The 21,719-nt window shown below is 28.4% G+C and overlaps 1 protein-coding gene across 3 annotated transcripts in view; it reads right to left on the bottom strand.

Moving 5' to 3' along the window:
- Positions 1 to 21,719, bottom strand: part of LOC123298430 (cyclin-dependent kinase 14) — a 420,696-nt gene that overhangs the window by 251,653 nt on the left and 147,324 nt on the right. The window contains exon 1 of one of the 3 annotated variants that reach the window (XM_044880429.1): positions 18,848 to 19,100. The exons of the other annotated variants lie outside the window; for them this stretch is intronic. The gene's annotated coding sequence lies outside the window, so the exon portion shown is untranslated. Of the gene's footprint in view, positions 1 to 18,847; positions 19,101 to 21,719 lie in introns of those variants that run through there. 3 annotated transcript variants of the gene reach the window in all.

Consider the following 21,719-nt stretch of genomic DNA (forward strand, 5'->3'; position numbering starts at 1 on the left):
TTTATTAACTCGCTTTTGTATGTCAGGGTGGAATTTTGTAATTGATTTTAAACTAACTTCCCGATGATCTAGAGACTCGAAATTAAGTCCATAGCTAAGTGGATGACAATGCATGAAAACTTGAAATAAGAAAAAGAAAGAAGGAGATATAAAAATACTTGTAAGATTGGAAACGAAAAACATGGAGCGCATGCAATGCATAAGTGTAGCGCCCCATGTTTTTCGTTTCCTTTCTTACAGGTATTTTAAAAGCAATTTTTATTTTATACTTTTTAGTCCGTTATAAAAACATGGTACATCAAAAAATTTTTTTTAAATTTTATTTAGTTATTTTAAATAAATTTTATGTTAACATAATATCTAGTAAAATCATGAATGGATATTAATTACAGGGTAAAAATATCCATAGATGTATTTTGGAGTTACAAAAAATATAATGCATTATCACAAAAAATTTGTTTTGTAAAAATATTTAAAAAAAACAAACAAAACGAGCAAGCGGTTACCACATGTTAAAAGGATATCATAAAATGCACAGTATTTTTTGTATATATCCAATCGCAATTCAGTCCCCAATATCATCAGTTCATTTGTACACGTATTCTTTTGAGCAAATTTTTTTACTACCGAACTTAGCTCCATTTTAATATCAATTTCCACATCTTATCCCAAAAAGCACAATGAAATTTCATGCGTATTATAATAAGGCTAGCCAGCAGGTACCAAATGTGTGTTGAAAAAAAGATATACACTTGCACTTTATACATTATAAAATTCTGATTATTTACCATCTGCCATAGAAAAAAACCCAAACAACAATCAAAATCAAGCCCAAAAATATTAATGAATCTATTTTAAAGATAAAGCAGACTTAACTTAGTTTCAATCTCTGCACTTACAATAAGCCTAGTCTCTTATAAAAAAAAATTGTTGGCAGATGGTTAAAATTTATGATATATAAAAAAAAATTACAAAACACTAGAGAAACAGAAGGCCTTAGATATTATCGAAAAGATTGAGTGAGGGTTCAGCAGGTGAGATCGGTATAACATAAACGGCAGGTGTTAAACCATAGAGCCATTTGTTAAAATCTTTTCTTTTTTTTTAAACGACCTTCAAAATCTGTATTTATTTGTTTTTGAAAAACGTATGCAAGGTGTGTTTGTGTATGAGCACCATACCTAAATTATACGAATGCTTATAAACTGGGCACTATTTTTTATTATGTTCTTATATTATAAAACTGTTATATATGTTAGTCTATATGTTAATTCGAACATTACGCGAAGTCTGTGGATTGATTTCGAAAAAAATTGAACTTACTTAAAAACTTATGACTCGATTGAAAAACTGGTATATATTTCATATCGCTACTGGACTCGGAGATTAAACAATATTTTCTAACAACTTTCATACAGATTCGAATAGTTGTAGAGATAGCGCATATTTCCTGGACTTTTTCATAGCTAAACATTTATCCAAGCGAAATTTTTCATAGAACAACAACACTGAGCAAAAGCGATATTGGTAAACTTATTCATTATATTATTGCTGACTTGGCAAATCAAAATTTTCTTTGTCTATAACTCAAGAAGTACAGATATCTCAATATCGCTCTTGCTCGGATTTGTTGAACTCTCTCATAACTTCGCCTGGGCAAAATATATCCTTAAAGAAACAATTCCAGAAAGTGCTTTTCATTTTCCATACTTCTATACTTGAAGCATTCTAATGTAAATATACATATACTCTGAAATGGGAGTGACCTCATGAAGTTGGAAAATCACGGGTCTTCAAACAGTCAGGTAGTTAAGTACCCAGCTTAAATATTACCTATTAATACGATCTCTTCTATCTGTGTATAGGCAGTATAATTTTACATTTTAGATGCATTTATGCAATTGGATTGGAAATATAAAACATTGCAAACAAGCCAGCTGCTCTTTCAAGCATAAACATTTTTGAAATGCATTGTTAAATCAAAGTATTAAATACATAAATAAAATCAGTTTAAAATTTTTTTTTTTTTTTGTAATTCCATTTTAAATACGATACCGTGCATTGATTTTATAAAATGTATTTGGAAATATTCGCAACAGTAGTTATTCGTTTAGAAAATTATGCGTCGACATTATTTGAAACATCAAATACCCCTTAAAATTGTCATGAAACGAAAACTAAAAAAAGGTGATTCTATGGTAGCAAAAAGTGATTTAATGGTCAATGATCAAAAGATAGACTATCCATCTTGAAAGAAATTTTTTTGATTCTTACGGATAAGCGTATATTTTTTTATACCATGTATGCAATATATATCAAGGTATACTAAGTTTAGTCCCAAGTTTGTGACGCTTAAAGATATAGATGATACGAACAAAATTTTGATATAGGTGTTCATAAAATCACCTAAAGAGTTCATTTCTGGCTGTCTGTCGGTCAGTTTGTCCTTTTGCGAACACGATAGCTTAAAAAAAAAGATAACAAGCTGTAATTTGTATAGCGTATCCAGGACGTAAAAAGGGTTGGGTTCGTAAATGAGCAACATTGGTCAAGGTCTTGGATCCGTATTGGTCAAGGTCCTTGGGATCTTGTAAACCGTTTAGAGATAGAACAAAAGTTTAAATGTAAAAAATGTTCCTTATAAAAAAATAAATAACTTTTGAAACTTTTTTTTCGTAAACATTACTGCTTAGCGATGAGGGCGCAAATTAAGACAAAACGTTGGCGATGAGTGATACATTATTCTATTCTATCTATTCGTTGAGGCAAAAGACTTGTAACACAAAACATACAATAATGAGATTGAGAGGAAGCAACAAAGTAGGCAAGACAATAACAGTATCGCTGCCAATTATCATTTTCCCTCGCAAATAATTTTCACATACAACTGTTGATACAATGAACATATTTTCAATGAAATCAGCCTGCACTATCTAATATTTTCGAAAAACAATGGTTTACTATAGGAATATATATAAATAAAAATAAAGCTCATGCCTGAATAACCTAAAAGTTATCATGAAAATTTGATATTATCATTTATTAACACAAAATTTTTATATTGAGATTTGGAGATGTGTAAAATGTTCCAGACTCCGCAATCGATTATATTTATATGCCGCATGGTGAATCCGTAGATTTATTTATTTATTTTAAATTAAGTAAAAATTTAAATTAAATGAAAACAACAAATCCATAAGTCAAATTTGCTGAAATTATAATTAAATTTTACGGATACTTAGTTGGCATCTCTTTGGGTATTAAATTTCAGAAAACAATAATATAGGTAGAGAAATTTTAAAATAATCGTATTAAATGAGTATTCAGGTTACACATTCGGGAATAATTAGTGTACATAAGACATACTTTTAGCATAGAGGCATTATTATCGCGTCGGCTTCTGTTTTACATTACAAAACAAATACCGTGTGTTCCAAATTCAATGAAAAAATAGGATGTACAATAAACACACATTAGTACATACATTAAAATAATATGTATTTCCAACATTTACCATAGTGCAAAAATATACGCAGAATTGCATTGTCAGCTCTGTCACTCCTGGCAATAACAGGAGATATGCCTTTTTTTTTTATCACTTCAGATAAACAATTCTCACTTGGTTTTTAAAATTCTTTACTAGTATGCAAGATATGAACGTTTAAAATTCCTAATTAAACAAAGAGGAATATACCCACTAGTGACCTCATACGTGGGTATCTAGTTTTACATTTTTATGGGTAATATGGGCAATTCGACAGGATTATCCCATATTGTCCGTAAATTATTAGATGTTATATAAATATACATATAGTTTTCATAAAATATTGTAGTTACTAAGAAATTTCTGGATTCGAGGTTCGCATGTTTTACTGTGATTCTGAGGTGTTTTTAGAATCATATTAGTATACAAACAAACTATCATTTTTTATTTTTGAGTGACTGAGCTCTAGTGATCCGATTACTGGATGTTATCGATTATCGATAGAATTTTACAGACGGTTTCTGCTTAATTTGGGTTACAAAAGTTTTAATTTTTTTTTAAAAGTCTAATTTAGCCAAAACGCTCTGATAACATTTCAAATCCCCTTCAATGCCTCGATCAACTTTTGCATTATAACCATGCATTCTGACGACAATGCAATCATTAACACTACGGTCTAGTTTACATCGAAATTATATTCCAAAGAAATAAGTAACTCGTCGACAATACGGTGACACTTTCAAACTAAATATTTTTCAAATAAAAACATACTTCGGTAAAATAAACTTGCCTCTCTGAAACCCCGCAAAAGACACTGACGCCTAAGGTTAAAAAAACAATAATTAACTTTCTTTTTGTTACATACAGTAAGTGAAAATTTGAAATTCTATTTTATTCTATCAACAAAACTCAATAGAAATGTTTGTGTGTTGTACTACTTCGAAGTTTATTATTATGTAGGTTGATGTAGTAAATTTTCTAGAACAATACCAAACAAAATCTATGTTGTTTAATGGTTTCGGTATTGTAACAAGCATATGTATACATATATAGTTAGTAATTGAATAAACAATACATAATTCATAAAACATAAAACATAAAATATATACGTGGTTAGGTTACATACTAATATATCGAAACTTAGAAAGTATGTAAATATTGTATAAAAGTTTATAAAATGTTTATAATAATCATGTTTTTTGTAGGTTAGCAAACTTTATTTTTAAAAACAAACATAAAGAAAATATTCGAAACATAATATAAACAAATAATGTTTTTGAAAAAATAAATATATCTAACCATTAAATTTAAGTGAAAAAAAAAAATTTTTATTCGCATTTTGAGCTATAATTTTGCTAAGTATAAAAGTGAATAATGAATGCTCAGTCCACAAAATATATTGGCACAAAATCTACGAATGATCAAGTAAGGGTAAGAAGCTCAAAAATACAATACAAACTTTTCAATACCTATGTTATTTCCTTTGTTCACTTGTTTAAGTTTTCGGTCCCATCTGAGATAAAAGCGAGTAAATGAGACAAATCTATCATTATCTCATAATTTGCACCTCTACACCATTGTCTTGCACCCTTTTAAAACTAATTTCTTTAAAATCGGTAATATCAAATGTGTAAGACAAAATTATAGCGACATCTCGCCTTATTCGTCAAAACTGTTGCCTAACAAAGTTTTTCCTGTATAATTTCACAGGTCTTTAACTAAAAAACTGCCCAATCATTTTTAACTATTTCTTATAGATTGTTATCCACAGAAACTGAGTAACCAAATAAAAAACTTCAGGCGTTGCAAAATCCATTTAAAAAATCGGAAATTATGCAATTAGACTGGATTGATTATTCGAAGAATTCAGAAGGATAATATTGGGATATAGGATATACTCAAGAGCGAACGTTTTGGGAACTGTCAGATGTTCATATCCCAAAAAATTAACGATACTTGGTTAGTTTTTTATGGCCCATGCGACAAATAGAAGATGAAAATCGAAAATCATCTCGGAAACGCGTCAAGAAGGAGAAAAAATGTCTCAAAGACAAAAAAAAGGTAAACTACCTATTCAGGGGTTGGTATCATCCTTACTCACCCCTTCAATTAATCGAATTTCCCATTTTTAGCTTTTTTTAAATAAGTTCTAAAAAAAATCTGACTTGATAGATGATTATCAATATTGTTTTTAACTTATTATCTAACAAAAATATCCCAGTAGTTCAAAAACAAATTTTTGCAGATCTGTGTTCTTATAACCGAAAGGTTTATGAGTTCAGAATGGCTCCAGAAAAATTTAAAAATTGTTAAATATCGGGTAAATATGATAATTATTGAACAGCAAATGCACTAATTATTTTTCGCGGCATAACAATTTTGTCGAATGTAGTCGTAAATGGATATTAAACAATTTTACCCTTGGAAAGAAACCGAAGAAGAACCCTCCTATTATGATAATTTTCGCCTAAAAAAGAATTGTCAGGCATAATCTTGCCAACAGCTTTTCAACTTCTGTTTTTGATCTGTCAAAAAAATTTTCTTCTATTATTATTATAAACAATATACATCAACCGACAGATTTGGTATAATACTTTTCCAAATTTCTCCATAATAAGGAAAATCCTAATCCAAATATTAACATCTCTCGGACATAAATCTGTTTGTTCAAACATTACTCAATCAAAAGAATCTTTATTATCACGATAAACTGTTTTTACAGACGCCAATCGGATTATTTCAATGTTAGGATAATATATATGCTACATTTAATATTGTTTATATGAGTAAAAATGTTTTAGTTAGATAATTTTCTAATTATTTAAACATATTATTAAAAGATAATATTAATGTTTATGTTGTCATAAATGACATCATACGTCACATTTTAAAACTTATGTGCTGGTATAATATTGTGACATAACAAACTACCAAATATATACAAAAAAAATATTATTAATTTTAATGACTGTATGATGGTAGACCAGAGATATTAGTTTTATTACATTCATTTAATTTTTGGTACATAAATTAAAATTTTAAATTAATAGTTAAGACATTAATTTAGATAATGAATATAATTAGTTATCAAGTATTTATGCTTAAAAGCATCAAACAGATCGTTTTATAAATTAATGAATTATCTCGTTTTGTGAATGCCCGTAAAGTTATCATTTATTTTTGTTCTTATTTTACAATACAAAAATTGAACCACAGGATTGATAGTGCTATGTATGTTTTGTAGCGTTTTTGGGTTTTACAAGACACACCTTTGGTGGTTTATTTATTGTTGATATTAGATGTTCAAAACTGCCGCATTAGAAGAACTGTAGCACTATTTTCTAACAAATATTAAGCAAATTGAAATGTTTAAAGAAAAAAAGGATTTCTTAATTAAGAGAATTGAAAAAATACACTCGAACCATGACACGAACCCGGACTTCTTGGATTTATGCTAAGTGCCCTACCAATTGGGCCATTCGAGTTCTAGACACAGAGTCTTATTTTTATTTTTATTTTTTTGTGTGTTGTTTACTTTTAATCATGTATACATATTTATTTACATAAAAGTCTCTCGATTATAATTGACGATTTTAACATGATACATACAGTGTTAGCTAAATATTACAAATATCTTGTCTAGTTATCTTAATTAAAGAGAATTGAAATTGTATTTTTTTTTATTCTCTTTAATTAAGATTACTAAGATTACTAGACAAGATATCTTTTCAATATTTAGTTTACGCTCTATACGTATCATATTAAAATCGCAATTATAATGATGTAAATAAATATCGTATACATGATTAAAAGTACAAACACACACAAATTATAATAAAAAGGATTTCGTTTATAAAGAGATCTTCATCAGTCATTTCTTTTATTAAATGGACAGGATTCAAGCGTTCAACCGAGGGTTTGATATTGTCCGCCTGAATAATTTTTTCATCAGCAAATTGAAGGTTTTTTATACTCACACCATTGATAAAAATGCCAACAAAATTTGTTTAACGCACTCTTGAAAATTTTTACGAAGCGTACCAAGCTTCTGCGTATTCTGACGCAAGCTTAAGTGTTAAGCAAATGCCAAACAGCTGGTTGGCATTTGCTTAACACTGATATTTGCTTGTCATTTCAATAGTTTCAGATTTAATTTCTTTTTTGTATACTTTGTCCATTTCAAAATTTTCTTCCAAGTTAGTTCGTTCTACAAATAAAATTAAAAAAATAAACGTGCAAATTTTGGGAACTACTAGCTTCTTTGATTTTAATTTTACCCAACTTGAGACTCGCAAACAATTTGATGAAGTCAAAATTAAATTAATAATAACAATTGTTATGTTTATATAAATGAATTAAATACAGAAATGTTTTCAATGTGTACAAATAATAAAATAAAAACACTTAATAAAATGTTTAAAAATAATTAAATATTTATACAATAACAGCCATTATTTATTTAAGTGTTCAAATAATACAATAATAAAATTTTTTTAATTTATTGAAAAAAAAAATGTACCATTAAAAGTACAAGGCTATGTCTACACTAAATAGTAATGGTAAATAATTATAGTAAATTTTTCAATTAAGCACAACTGTTATATTCCACTAATAATCGTTAAAATTGTTTGCAAATGTAATTTTTAGAAGTTTAAAAGTTATACAAAATTACTTTGGTCAATTTTTTGAAAACATAAATGATCTTATTGAAAAAAAAATATTCTTTAGTTCGCCAGTTCGTCAGCGTAGTAATTTAGAAAATGTTGAACTTCCGATATTGCTGCAATAATATCGAAAATTTGTACAAAATTTCTTAAAATTATAGATAGCAGAATCCATTTTTTTTTTTTGTAAATATCATTCTATGGCATTATAAATATATTTGTACAAAAAATCACTTCGATCTGTCATCCCATTTTAATTTAAAAAAAAGGATAAACAAACAAAGAAAATTGGCTAAAACAAACGAAATTTTCAATGAAAGTAAGGTTGTTTGTTTGTTTGTGACGCTAAAACTTCTGAATGGATTTGAATGAAACTCTATGCACCATCTATGATTTTGAACCATTAATTAAAGGTTTATGTAAAAATGGTAAACGTTAAATTAAAAAAAATGGTTAAAATACAATTCATGGCCATCTGTTCTGATAGACCCAATGAATTATGAGTATTTTACATTTTTTTCTTTAAATTGAAAAATGTACATATATTTTACCTTATAAAACAGTCCCTACCTCTATTTCGAGTGTTATGGAAGGGTATAAGTGAGAGTAAGGTAGGTGAAGCCTATAAGGCGATGGTCTTTCCTTTTAAACCCAGCGAAGTGGCGGGTATTAAGCTTGTGTTTTTATATAAGTATAGTTTTCAAATATCACTTTTACAGTAGTTGTAGCCTGTATCATTTAGCAAATTATTTATTAAATTATAAATTCAAAATAATCCAAAATTTTATTAAAACTAAATTTAATATAATCCTAAAGCTTATTTATAATTTATTAAAAAACATTGACATATATTTTGAAACATTATCCTATTTCAAATGATAACTAATCTCACACAAACTATAGGAAGATCGGAAGTTTTAAATAGCAACCATAAAATCCTCCCAAAATAAATTATTACAATGAAATTCAGGTAAAATAGCAATTCATTACATATTTATGTATCTACACACAGATATTTACAAATTTAACAGGAAGTTTTATTTTATTTCCTGTGTTTAGTTTAAGATAACAATAAAATTTTGTAATACATTCGGTTTTCAATTATCAAAACCAAAATGATAAAATATATACAAAAATATATAAACAAAGAAATGTAAAAAAATCCAATAGCACCACAAAAACCGCAATTTGGATTACACAATAATATAGATCGAGATGTGGTTTTTACGTTTAATTTTCAAAATAAATAGGAGCATATGCTATACTTCGTTTTAGACAAAAAAACAATTACAAACATGCACGTAATACGTTGAGTCTATGTTTATTAGATTGATTAATAAATCCGTTCTCACGATGTGAAAATTAAATTAGAATACAATAGATTTGATGTTTTCTCTTTCTAAAAGAACATTTAAATCAAGCAGTAAACGTAACAAAAACAAATGAGTCAACTAAAAGCATCACTTTAAAAAAGAAACTATAATATATCTACAAAGGAAAAATTAAGACATAAAACAAAGAACGCCTCTGCAAAAATTTCAAGTTATTAAGTGGTATCTCATTGATTTCACTCAGCAAGAATTTTCGCCCTTTGTAGTTGTCTTTAACTATAAAACATAGTTTTTATGAAAAAAAATTACCGAAAAATTGTGACAAAATTCGGCATTTTTTTAATTCACCGCAATTTTTATTTTATTGTTTTGATTCTCCACGCCAAGCGATAGATATACTTGACTATTTTCAGTTCTATTTCAAAAAAGTTTTAATAAAGAGACGCTATTTTAGGTTCGATCATGTTTTAAGAAATAGTTAAGTGGAAAAAAGTTTCGACCTCCAATAAAGGTAGGTATAGATAAACTAAAACTCGTGAGGAATTATAATTAATGACGCGGACAAATTGATTACACTGTCGTCGCTTGGGTAAGAAAGAAGTAACCAACTCCACCCACATCATAAAAATTTAATTGTATATTGGATGTTGTTTAAAGTAAAAAAAATAAATATTAAAGAAATAATGATGTGGGTGGCCTCTGTTATAGATAGATATCTGAAAAACGGATGTTAATCCCCATTATTATTATAACTAAAGCCCTTGCATAAGCTCTTTTACTGATCAAAGTTTAAATGGGGAAAAAGTTTTACCTGCAATGTGTCGCATTTAAGATAAAGACACCCTATTATTTTCTATATTCATCATAGATTTGAAATTTTGCACAGTCACTCAAGGTGATGGATCACATTTTTTAAAATACTTTACCGAAATAAGAACTTTCAACTCAGCCTCCTACAAATTGACAAATAGGGGGGCCGATTCTTAACATTTTGGCAAGCGTCAGAGATGGTTAGAGATTTCGAAAAAAATTATTAGAAAACAGTTGCTAAGAATAATTTTTTATACCTATATACCGATTTTCATGACAAAATTCGCATTTTTAATTTTTTCATTACTTTGGCCTTTACTCAAAATTATTAATTTTATTGAAATTTTTGACTTTAACTTTACCCTAATTGTAGGCTTTAAATGTTAATGAATGGCGTCTCAGAATCATCAGACACAGGCTATACAGTGACTGATATAATTAAAGCAAAATTTTTTTTATGATTAATAAAAAGTTGCGCCTCCGTATTCATAGGTGAATGTACGAGATGGTGATCACCTTGATTTGAATATTATGTTAATTATCAGAAATGGCAATGGTACAAAAATTTGTCAAGATATTACTGGAACTTTTTCAAAAAGTTGTATCGGATTTAAGTCATCTTTATTGACAAATACATTAAAATTCAGTAAATCACACATTATTTAGTGGATTTAAAAATTTTTTTTAATTAGACGAACAAAATTTATTTGATTAATATAAATTTACAACAACAAAAATTATGATTAAAACAGATATTACTTTATTATTAAATTGGATTATTTAAACCACATTATTTATTAAACCAGAAGTATTATCTGAATAAAAATTAAAATTGTTCTAACTTACGATACTGTCCATAAAAACTAATATTTATATAAACTTAAAAATTTTTAATAAAAATTAATTAGAACATAAAATGATTTTTTAATCATTAACAATTTTATCGAAAATCAAACATATTAAGCAAAAGATTATGAATACATTAATGAGAATGTTTTAATTCTAATATTTAATAATGTACCTACCGCTAGAAGCGACACTTCATCCACTTTCTACAGAATTTTTTTATGCTATAGCACAAATTGACCAAATTATTAATTTATTTATTAGATGATAAGATGTAGTTCTTTTGCAATTTTTGGATGCGATTGAATATTATCCAGATAAAGTCTCGTTAATGAACAATTTTAATTTTTATAATTTCTCTAATCATTTTGATAAAATTGAAATTTTTGTAATAAGCGAAGTTGCAGAAAAGTAACTACAGTTTTTTGTCGAAATATTTAATTTTTGTATTTTAACACATTGAACGTACATCTCCAAATATGTGATTAAGCAGTTATTCAGAACTGTTGATGTTAAATTTTTTTTTACTTTACCAAATTATTTATTAATAGAATTTATATTAGGTTTTTGGTAGTACATACTATATTATAATAAATAATTAAAATAATAGAAAATAATTTTATTATTTAAGTATGACTACAATTTTTTTTTATCTCAAAATTTTTCGAACTTGCGTTCATTCTCTTGCATTCAGATTGAATCTCTTGTGAATGAATGCAAGTTCGAAATATTTTGAGATCAAATAAAAAACTTGTAGTCATACATAAATTATTTAGGTTTGTATTGTTTTAAAATCTTTCATCAAGTGTTTTTCATAAAATTACTTTTTATTACCCATTTAATTTTCGAAAACAATTAAAATTTAAATTAAAGTAATCTTCAATGTAATTACCAGAACACATAATTTCCATTCACATACTAAATTATAATACATATAAGAAAATGTTATTTTCATGAAAATTAAATTATTCTGAATTTCCCATATCTATAATGCGTGTATAATCAGGAAATATAAAATAAACAAAAATAATGTGTATGGTATATTGTACAAGATTAAATGTATCCATTTTTGTTATGTGTACACTGTACAGAGTAATCCAAACAAAATACCAAAGTAGTGCAAACCCTTTTTGATTTCTAAGTATGTATTAGGGCAACAAATATCGGATTTACCTCCCTAGACCATAAATTAATACTTTTCCCTATCCCCTTGAGCCAAACTGAGAACGCATTGATAGTTTCAACAAGATGCGACACGATTCAAAATTACTTGTTTGCCAATTAAATCTGAGGAAGAAGTATTTGCATGAATGTTCAAAAGAACCATTATGGAATACCACCAGCCCCAAAACAGAAGCCACTAACAGGTTTCAGTAATTTCTGTATAGAGACATTTCAAGAACAATATCTAAATTACAATATCTAAGGTAAAAGTAACCATTGAAATTAAAAGTTCGAAAATAGCAAATTGTTAAATTTGGAAACGTTTTATATTCTACGGGATGTTTTAGGACCATAATGGCTAGTGTTATTGAGAAAATTTTGAAATGCGACAACCTGTGTTTGAAAATAGAACTACTATAACAGATTGAAAGTAGGTTTCAGTAGGTCTTGAATTAATTGGATATTAAGAAATTATAGTAATTTACAACAATGTTCTTAAAATGACTCTTTTAAGGGCCTAGTCATTCCATATAACACTGATGATTTTCAGATTGAATCCTGCTTATAAATCCCATATTGATTGCTTTCAGTCATCAGTGATATTTTCCCAGAGGTCATAAAACTAGTGTATACATATTTTTTTGGAACACGTTGTATTTTAATTAATAATTATGATAAGAAACTAGACGCCAACCATTTAAAATACAATTTATTATAATAAAAATTACAACAACAAAGTATATGACATAAATAATTGTTGAATTAAAAAATTTTAAATTCCAGAGTAAATAACGATTATAATAAATGATTTTATACACTATTTATGATTATCGTTAAAATTGTAATTTAACTACAGATTATTAATTATTTGGAAAATTATTTAAGTTTAACGTAAAAGTTCAAAAAATTTGAATAGCAAGTCGGATTTGAATGCGGTTTTCGTCATTTGATTCGTTAGAGCGACAGAAAATTTTGTTATCTTTGTCTGATTTACAAGAAATTTAAAATATACAAATAGCATAATTAATATGCATTTTATAATTTCATTTTAAATTCACATTTCAGTTAATAGCGGTGAAGAAGATTTCAAAATTGTTACAAAAGGAACTTGAATATCGTGACAGAATTAGTCTAAGAGGTACTTGGTGCCCAGGGTGAACGGTATCAACTCAACTAACTCGTAATTAAAACCATAAGAATTCGTGTAATCTTCGTGTACAGCGACCCCAAAAACCCCCGAGTATCGATTTTGGACTGATAATAAAACCAATTTCCTATGATTTTGATGATTTCTTGTCAGTGTATTTGCGTCACTCTAATTTACGACCCACAGAGAGTTTCGAGGGTGAACAGGATACGTAATTTTGCGTTATTCGAAGTTATATGATGTGACACGAGTAACCGAATTAGTCTTGCTCGCAAACGTTTCATTCCTTTTTAGGCTCGTTTCATTCCTTTTTTGGCGCGAAAACCATCGAATAAAAGCGCAAAATCGACGATGAAATAGTTCCTCACTGTAACGTTTCACTAGTCAAACACTAATAAAAACTAAATTTTGATCATAAGTAAATAAAATTTGTTATGATATTCAAAAACGTGTGAAACTGAAATAAAATTGCATTTTAAAGGAAAATTTTTCATTTTATTATACATTTGAATAACATTAGCAATGAAATTTTCATTAAATTGAATAATAAAATATTTATTGGTTTTACTGTTCAAGGTTTAATGTCATTTTTTATATTGTTTTTACATATTGCACAAATAATAATTTAATCACTTCTACAGTTTACATCCATTAGAAAGAATTTATTTTGAAATGAGACCGCAATTTTTTCAAAAGTAACGTTATTTAAAATGAAAAACACGAGATAGCAGCTTCAATTCACTTTCAATAGGCGATTGTTCATCGTCACTTTCACCCCTCCACCCAAACCCCCTTGCGTCCGGGTTTCCCCCTTGGTAATGTACATGCCAAGCTCTTTTTGATATCCCACTTGGAAATATTTGAAAAAATTCGTTATTCATCAACACTTTCACGCCCCACTTTTTCACCCTCCTAAGTTTAAAAACAATCCTTGAAAATACATCGTGTCAAAATTTGAGCTTAATCGATGCAGAACAAGATTTAAACCCCTATTTCAATCCCTTACTGCCTTTTTTCATTATAAAGTAGCCTATGTCCTTTCTCAGGCTCAGGAATGTATCTGTATCAGATTTCTTTTAAATCGGTTCAGTAGTTTAGGCGTGATTGCGCAACACAGATAGACAGACAGACAAAGTTACTTGCAAGTTAAATATAAGCAAGGATTCATTTTTTGATATTCAAACTTTGGATTTTACTAACAACTTTTTGAATACTTGTTCCCTGTACGAAATAGCAACCATAATTTGCTAGTTTTCTGCCACTGCACCAAAGATTTTTTGTAGACTGAGTTTGTTTTTGCGGTTTTAAAAAAAATTAATATTTTGAAATATGGAAGTTTTCCTTGTACTTAATTAATTTATAGAGAATGTAATGCATAAAGTACTTGTAAAAAAAAAACTAAGCACTTGTTATTATGTAAGAAATAACGATTGTATGAATCATAAATTAATGATGTTTGTCTGTTTCATTATATTTAATTCATTACAATTGATTATGATTCATGTTAATACTATTATTTATTTGATTGTTATTAAATACGTATAGCTGTGAACAAAAGAGGAGAATCTCAAAATGTAAATATCCTAATAAACAACACAGGAAGGGCGTGTTTAATCATATTATTATTGAACGTTTATGAATTTGGATATGATCATCATTTGTATTCTACTGAGGCGATTGTTTATCATCAGGTTTCATATACCAGCGGTCCATAACCTGTTGGAACGATGTGTTTTTATGTGATTACATTCAAGATATGAATATATAGAACGGGCCATTTATGAGGGAAAATTGTGAATATTCATTGCCAAACGTCAACCAAGGCGCCTTTTCCAAGGCTTCACTAGCTCCTTGGTATAAATTCAAGTTGAATGTTGATTTGTTGGTCTTAAATTATTTGTGGTTATTAGTTACCATGTCCTTTACTTTTCAAATTAATTCAAGAAAATATTTGTTTTGCTTCCCAAATGGTGAATATTCTTGCTATGATACTTGCAGTCACCCACAGATATTCTGTATGAAAACAGGCATACGTGAAACATAACTTTCAGCTCAAAGTAAATATATTAGGAACATCCTTGTCTTCCCATCACTTCCATTATTTCGCTTTTTAAAAAAATATTTCTCCATCACATAGATTCAAGTACCGAAGTTTCTTTTATTAATGAAAGACCAAAGGTTATCGTCCATAAAAGCCGCGAGTAAGAATAGTAGATATTTGTGAAGAAAAGTCGGCGCTATGTATAAGCATTTGACCTTTTTTTATTTTTATATTAATTAAATATTTTGGAGGGTAATCAAAAATTTATTATGTCATGATTTACAAGTTCAGTAAATAAACTTTTCCTATGGTTAATAAGACAAATTTTTCAGTGAAATTCTATAAAATTTGAAGTATTGAGAGTTTTTTGTAACGGAAATACATTAATCCAAATATGCCATTGGAACTATAAACAAATAAACACATTCGTCAAAACATGTGCACTACACATTCCACACGTCTAAATGTGCATAATACAATTTGGTCACAGATACAGCAATGCTAGACTACACTCAAACGATGATAGATAATACGATCTATGCTGAGGGATCATACAATATATTTAAAAATAACTTTTCGTCAAAAAAAAAATGGCACATGTTACGGTATTTAAAAATAACTTATCTTATTTAATAACTTCAAAATATTTTTGTAGTACGTATAATTAAAATTTATTGCACACAAAAATTGAACGAAAATTTTTGCATTATTTTAAATTTGCGATAAAAATTTGCAATAAAATTTTTGTTATTATTTTTCAAGGTTCTCATAAAATTTTTCTGCCAAGTTAATGTTCAAAGTATATTTAAAAAACAATAAATTTTCTTTTCAAACATTTAATATTTTCCCAACAGTAGAAATAAATGACAACTATTTATGAAAGCATATAAAATTTTCTTTTAAAATAGACGTACAAAAATTATAATAAATAAAAATATATCACAGTTTTTCAAAATTTTCCAAGATATGATTACAAATACCGGTTGTTTTAAACCACTTGGCCATTTTGTTTATGATATCATAACATTTTGAAGCATCTGCAGTGGTTGACTTTCCAATATCGAACAAATCGAGCGAGTAAATAAGGGTTGTTTCTTGGGGCGCAATTTTTTTTCAGTGATCAATGTGGCTCCTACGGATCATTAACATTTTGATTTAGTAAATTTGTAAACGCATGAAAGGTGAGTCAAGCAAAAAAATTAGTTCTACCCTTTTTAAACTTTCTGATAACATTGTAAATTTATCTTCCAAAAAAACGAAATAAAAACCACCCCCAACTCTTTCTTAATTGGCCCAGACCAAGTAAATTAACCTCAAAGAGTTGATTATTGTTAAAAGAAGTTAAGATAGCGCGAATCTCATAATATGACGAAAAGGATTAACTTACGGTGACATATACACAAAAATATGGTGGAAGCGATAGGAAGAAATAGAAAATTTTAATATAATTTACCAAGTTTTTTCTACTATATTTCAAATAATATCATTTATGTGTGATGGATTTTCCAATAAAGCAAAAAATTTGACTTTGTTTATAGTTTGAAAATGCAAATTGTTTCAGAAAAAGAAAAAAATACACTTCAACACAAAACCAAACCACAATATAAATCGCTATCAGCCGAAGATTTTTAATCAAAATAGCAGAATATTATTTTATATTTTCCTCAATAATACTCAGGAATAATCTGGATATGCATTATATACTAAAAGATCGGTGATATTATTATAACATTTCTGGTATAGACAAATCCTAGGGAAGGATGAATTTTACATAATAACACAAATCCTTTTATTCCCTCTTTATCCTTATTTCAACATTGATATCATATATTTTAATACAAAATAATACACATGAAAGATTCCTTGAATATTTCAAATTATTTGAATATTTCTAAAGTGAAATTGATTTGCAAAACAAATAAATTATAGGCCTATTTACATTTAATTGAAAGTTTGCAATTGTTATTCAAAGAATAGTTTAAACAAATGAATCAAATATTAATTAATAGTGAAGTTCCTTAGTTTAGTATTCAAAAAGCCAACGTTTCATCTATAATCGTGTATTCGCACCGTGTGTGAGTTTTATTGTACCGTATAGACGGTATACCGTATAGACCGTCTATACGGTATACCGTCTATACCGTCTATACGGTACACAATATAGATTGGAAGGCTTATTTGAAGCAAATGAAATATACCGTGTGCGGTATAATATCGTCCACGGTATACATTATACAGATGGGAAAGCGTATTCTACAGAAATGTAACATACCGTCTACGGTATACCGTCCATACGGTCCATACGGTATACCGTCTATACGGTATACCGTCTATACGGTATACCGTCTATACGGTATACCGTCTATACGGTATACCGTCTATACGGTATACCTTCTATACGGTATACCGTCTATACGGTATACCGTCTACGGCGCACAAGTCATAGTAAAGTACTGTGACTTGTGCTCCACTCCACAAGTAATTGTAAAATACTGTGACTTGTGCTCCACTCCACAAGTCATAGTAAAATACTGTGACTTGTGCTCCACTCCACAAGTCATAGTAAAATACTGTGACTTGTGCTCCACTCCACAAGTCATAGTAAAATACTGTGACTTGTATCAGTTGTACATTATGTACGGTATACCGTATAGACGGTATATCGTAGGTATAGACGGTATACCGTATAGACGGTATACCGTATAGACGGTATACCGTATGGACGGTATACCGTAGACGGTATACCGTATGTTACATTTCTGTAGAATACGCTTTCCCATCTGTATAATGTATACCGTGGACGATACTATACCGCACACGGTATATTTCATTTGCTTCAAATAAGCCTTCCAATCTATATTGTGTATATCGTGGACGAGACTATACCGCACACGGTATAAGGACTCGGCGGCATAAAGAGTATACCGTGAAAAAGTATACCGTGCACGGTATAAGGGCCCCACGGTATAAAAGGGCAAAAATAATTCCATACCGCGTCTAAATAGACCGTATACGGTATACCGTGGACGGTCTAGAGTAGACCGTAGACGGTATTGTGCGGATAGCTGCACTTCGTAACAAAAATCAAGCACCCTAGACACGGTTGTTTTTTTAACATTAATCTAAATGTAACTAGCAACTGTAGATCATGCTAGCAAAATATTTATCTTCCTTGCCATTACAATTTCTGTTTTGTATTTTATTGTTTATTTCATAATGTGGTTATTGTTATCGGCTCTTAATAAACGTGCAAATTTTAAATCATTTGAAAACTGAATTGTAAGTTTCCAATACGATTATACTCAGGCCAAGCTAATAATTGTAAGTTAAAAACAAAATTATATTAAAAAAAATAACTACCTTTTTGTTTTGAAAACAAAGTAAATAAGTTCCAACCACAATAAATTCACTCACACCAAAATAAACCAAATTCAATCACTTTTGCTTTCCAAAACAATAATAAACACACTTTTTACTGATTTATTTTCTTTATGATAATGAAAACCTCATGGTTTATTCAAAATTAATTTTGCACAAAATTATGGCACTAAAAAATAATACACATAACAATAAAAGCACACTGCAATAACCAATTCACACCACCAAGCGCAAAAAAAAAAATTTACAACAATAAAATGTTTTATAACAATAATATTCAACCGGTAACTTTGAATAAAATTTAATCAACAAGAAGTATCCACGTTAACGGGCAACTGACTGACTAAACTAAACACACACTGAAGACAAATATTCATGTGTTAGTTGATGTAAGTGAAAAGAGTAGGATTGAGTAAGGGAGGTAGATACTAACAATGTAATGTGAAGTTTATAAAATTGTATTTCATCTCTCTTACTTACAATAACAAAATAACATAAAATAAAAGTGGGCACGCAGTGAACGAACCAACAAAGTGAAACAGTTAGTTTATTTTGAACAAAGTGGTTCAGAAATGTTATACCAGGTGTCGTCTCATTTCAAACAATTCCGCTAAAAATTTCTTTAATGGAGACATTTTGGAAAAAGTAACCCAAATATTGGTTGATCTTCTCAGAGAGGGGGGGGGGTAACTCATAACTCCGCCCTCAGACTTTAAATTTGAATCTGATAGAAGGAAAAAATCCCTTTGTTTATAAATCCCTTTGTTTGTTTTGTTTATAAAAGTTCCATCCGCTAAAATTATTAAAAATCTAAAAATTGTATTAATCGGTTTTCGCCAATTTAATTTACAAAAAAATATTTTCAGTAAAAGTTGTTTAAGGTTATTAAAAACAACGATCATCAAAGTTTCAGCAGGATTGTTCAAAGTGGAACACTCCGTATAATTGTCTTGAAAAAATTTTTATGTATTGCTAACTAATTAAAAAGTTTTTACGAAATTAATTTAATTAATAATGTAATTGACATTGCTGGTATGGAATTTAATTGTGATGAAAGTGTTACTTTATTTTTAATGTTATTGTTTTAATTTATTGAAACAAAAACATTTGAATTTTATTTGCTATTGTTTTAGTTAGTTCATTTTAAATGTGAAATTCTTTACAATTAATGATATAGTCGACGAAGGCTGTGTTAATTGATACTTAATTTTATTTTTGAAAAGAAAAAAAATTCACGCATTTTCACATTAAATTTTACACATTTCATTAGATTGATTAAATTTAAATTTAACGAAATAAGGCCCATTAAAGAATGACTAAAGCTACAGAAATGCTTTCATAATAAAGAAGGCTACAATTCAGAAACTCAGTATCAGTAAGATAATCTGATTTTGTCAAATCAAAATTGCAAAGTAAACCGCGTTGGAGCCGTTGCTATTATCTCAAGTTTCTGTATCTAACCATGTCCGTAAGTGTTTTCAAACCAACATTAATTAAAATAATAACAATGGGTTTTAGCCTCCGTTTTTCAGATATCTATCCACAACAGAGGCCACCCACATTATTCATTTTTTTTAATGGAGTCGGTTACTTCCTTCTTATCCAAGCGACGATAGTGTGATCAATGTTACCGCCCCATTAATTATGCCCCGCAACCTCTCAGTCAGTAGCCGGACGATTTATTTCGCACGACCATTGAGCCAGTTTAAACCAACATTAAACAATAAACCTATAAATTTGAATGCCAAAATTATTATTTCGAAAATAACTAATAGGTCATGCAGTCAATGCGACACTCAAAAACAAGCTAAAATCTTAAAAAAAACAACAGCGCGGCGGTCTATTAAACGATTAAACCATATTTATTCATACATTTTAACAATATTGTTAAAAATTCCTACTGTTTTTTAATATTCATCTAATTATTATTATATTAATTATTATTATAATATTCAAAACTCTATTATATCATTCTCAATGAATATTCAACAATTTTAAAACAGCCAGGCAATGAAAAATTTGCCAAGCCCTTAAAAAGAGCAAAAATATTTGGAAAAACAGCCGTTCTCAGACGATTTTCACTAATTTTTATATCGTGCAAAAATAAGTTTTTAGCTAACTTTTGGATAGACAACTTTTTTGGAACACATGGTATATATTAATGGAATGTTTATTATCATTATTATTATGATTATGATTATTGTTGTATGACTTGTCTAATAAATATTAATATAAAAATTCAAACGATTGACGTTCTAGTCAGTCCTTATACAGTTGTTCACTATTGGCATATATGACGTATTTCGCAAAATGATTACGATTAAACACAATATAAACAACATACAAACATTTTGAATGAATTTTATGTAAAATTGAAAGTGAAAAAGAGACTTCATTCTATTTAAAAAAAGAAAAATATGATGCAAACTCTACTCAATGTTTATATAACTATTGGACAAGTTTAAGAACTAATCTATACACTCTCGTTTTAAACTAACCGTGAATCGTGATGTAAGTATAAAATCAGCCAAATACATTTTATTCATTAAAATGTCGTAAATAAATCATCTCAGCCAGATTATAGCCTCGCTGGTCAGATTATAAAAGGTCCATAAATCCAGCGATATTAAGTCAATACATTGCATTTGTTTGATTAGGTTTTTGGTAGCCATATTGTAATCACGAAAGTATTAATTTAAAAAAAAGTTACTTAAATACACTTAAAATGAATTATTATTTCATTTATATATTAATTTGTGACCAAAAGTTCAAGTTCTCTATTCTTATAGTAAAAATAAAATTTTTAAGTGTCCCACTTTCGGTTTTCAGAAAATATGTGACCCGCTATTTACGT

Source organism: Chrysoperla carnea, chromosome 4 (genome assembly GCF_905475395.1).
Source record: "Chrysoperla carnea chromosome 4, inChrCarn1.1, whole genome shotgun sequence".
Taxonomy (NCBI): domain Eukaryota; kingdom Metazoa; phylum Arthropoda; class Insecta; order Neuroptera; family Chrysopidae; genus Chrysoperla; species Chrysoperla carnea.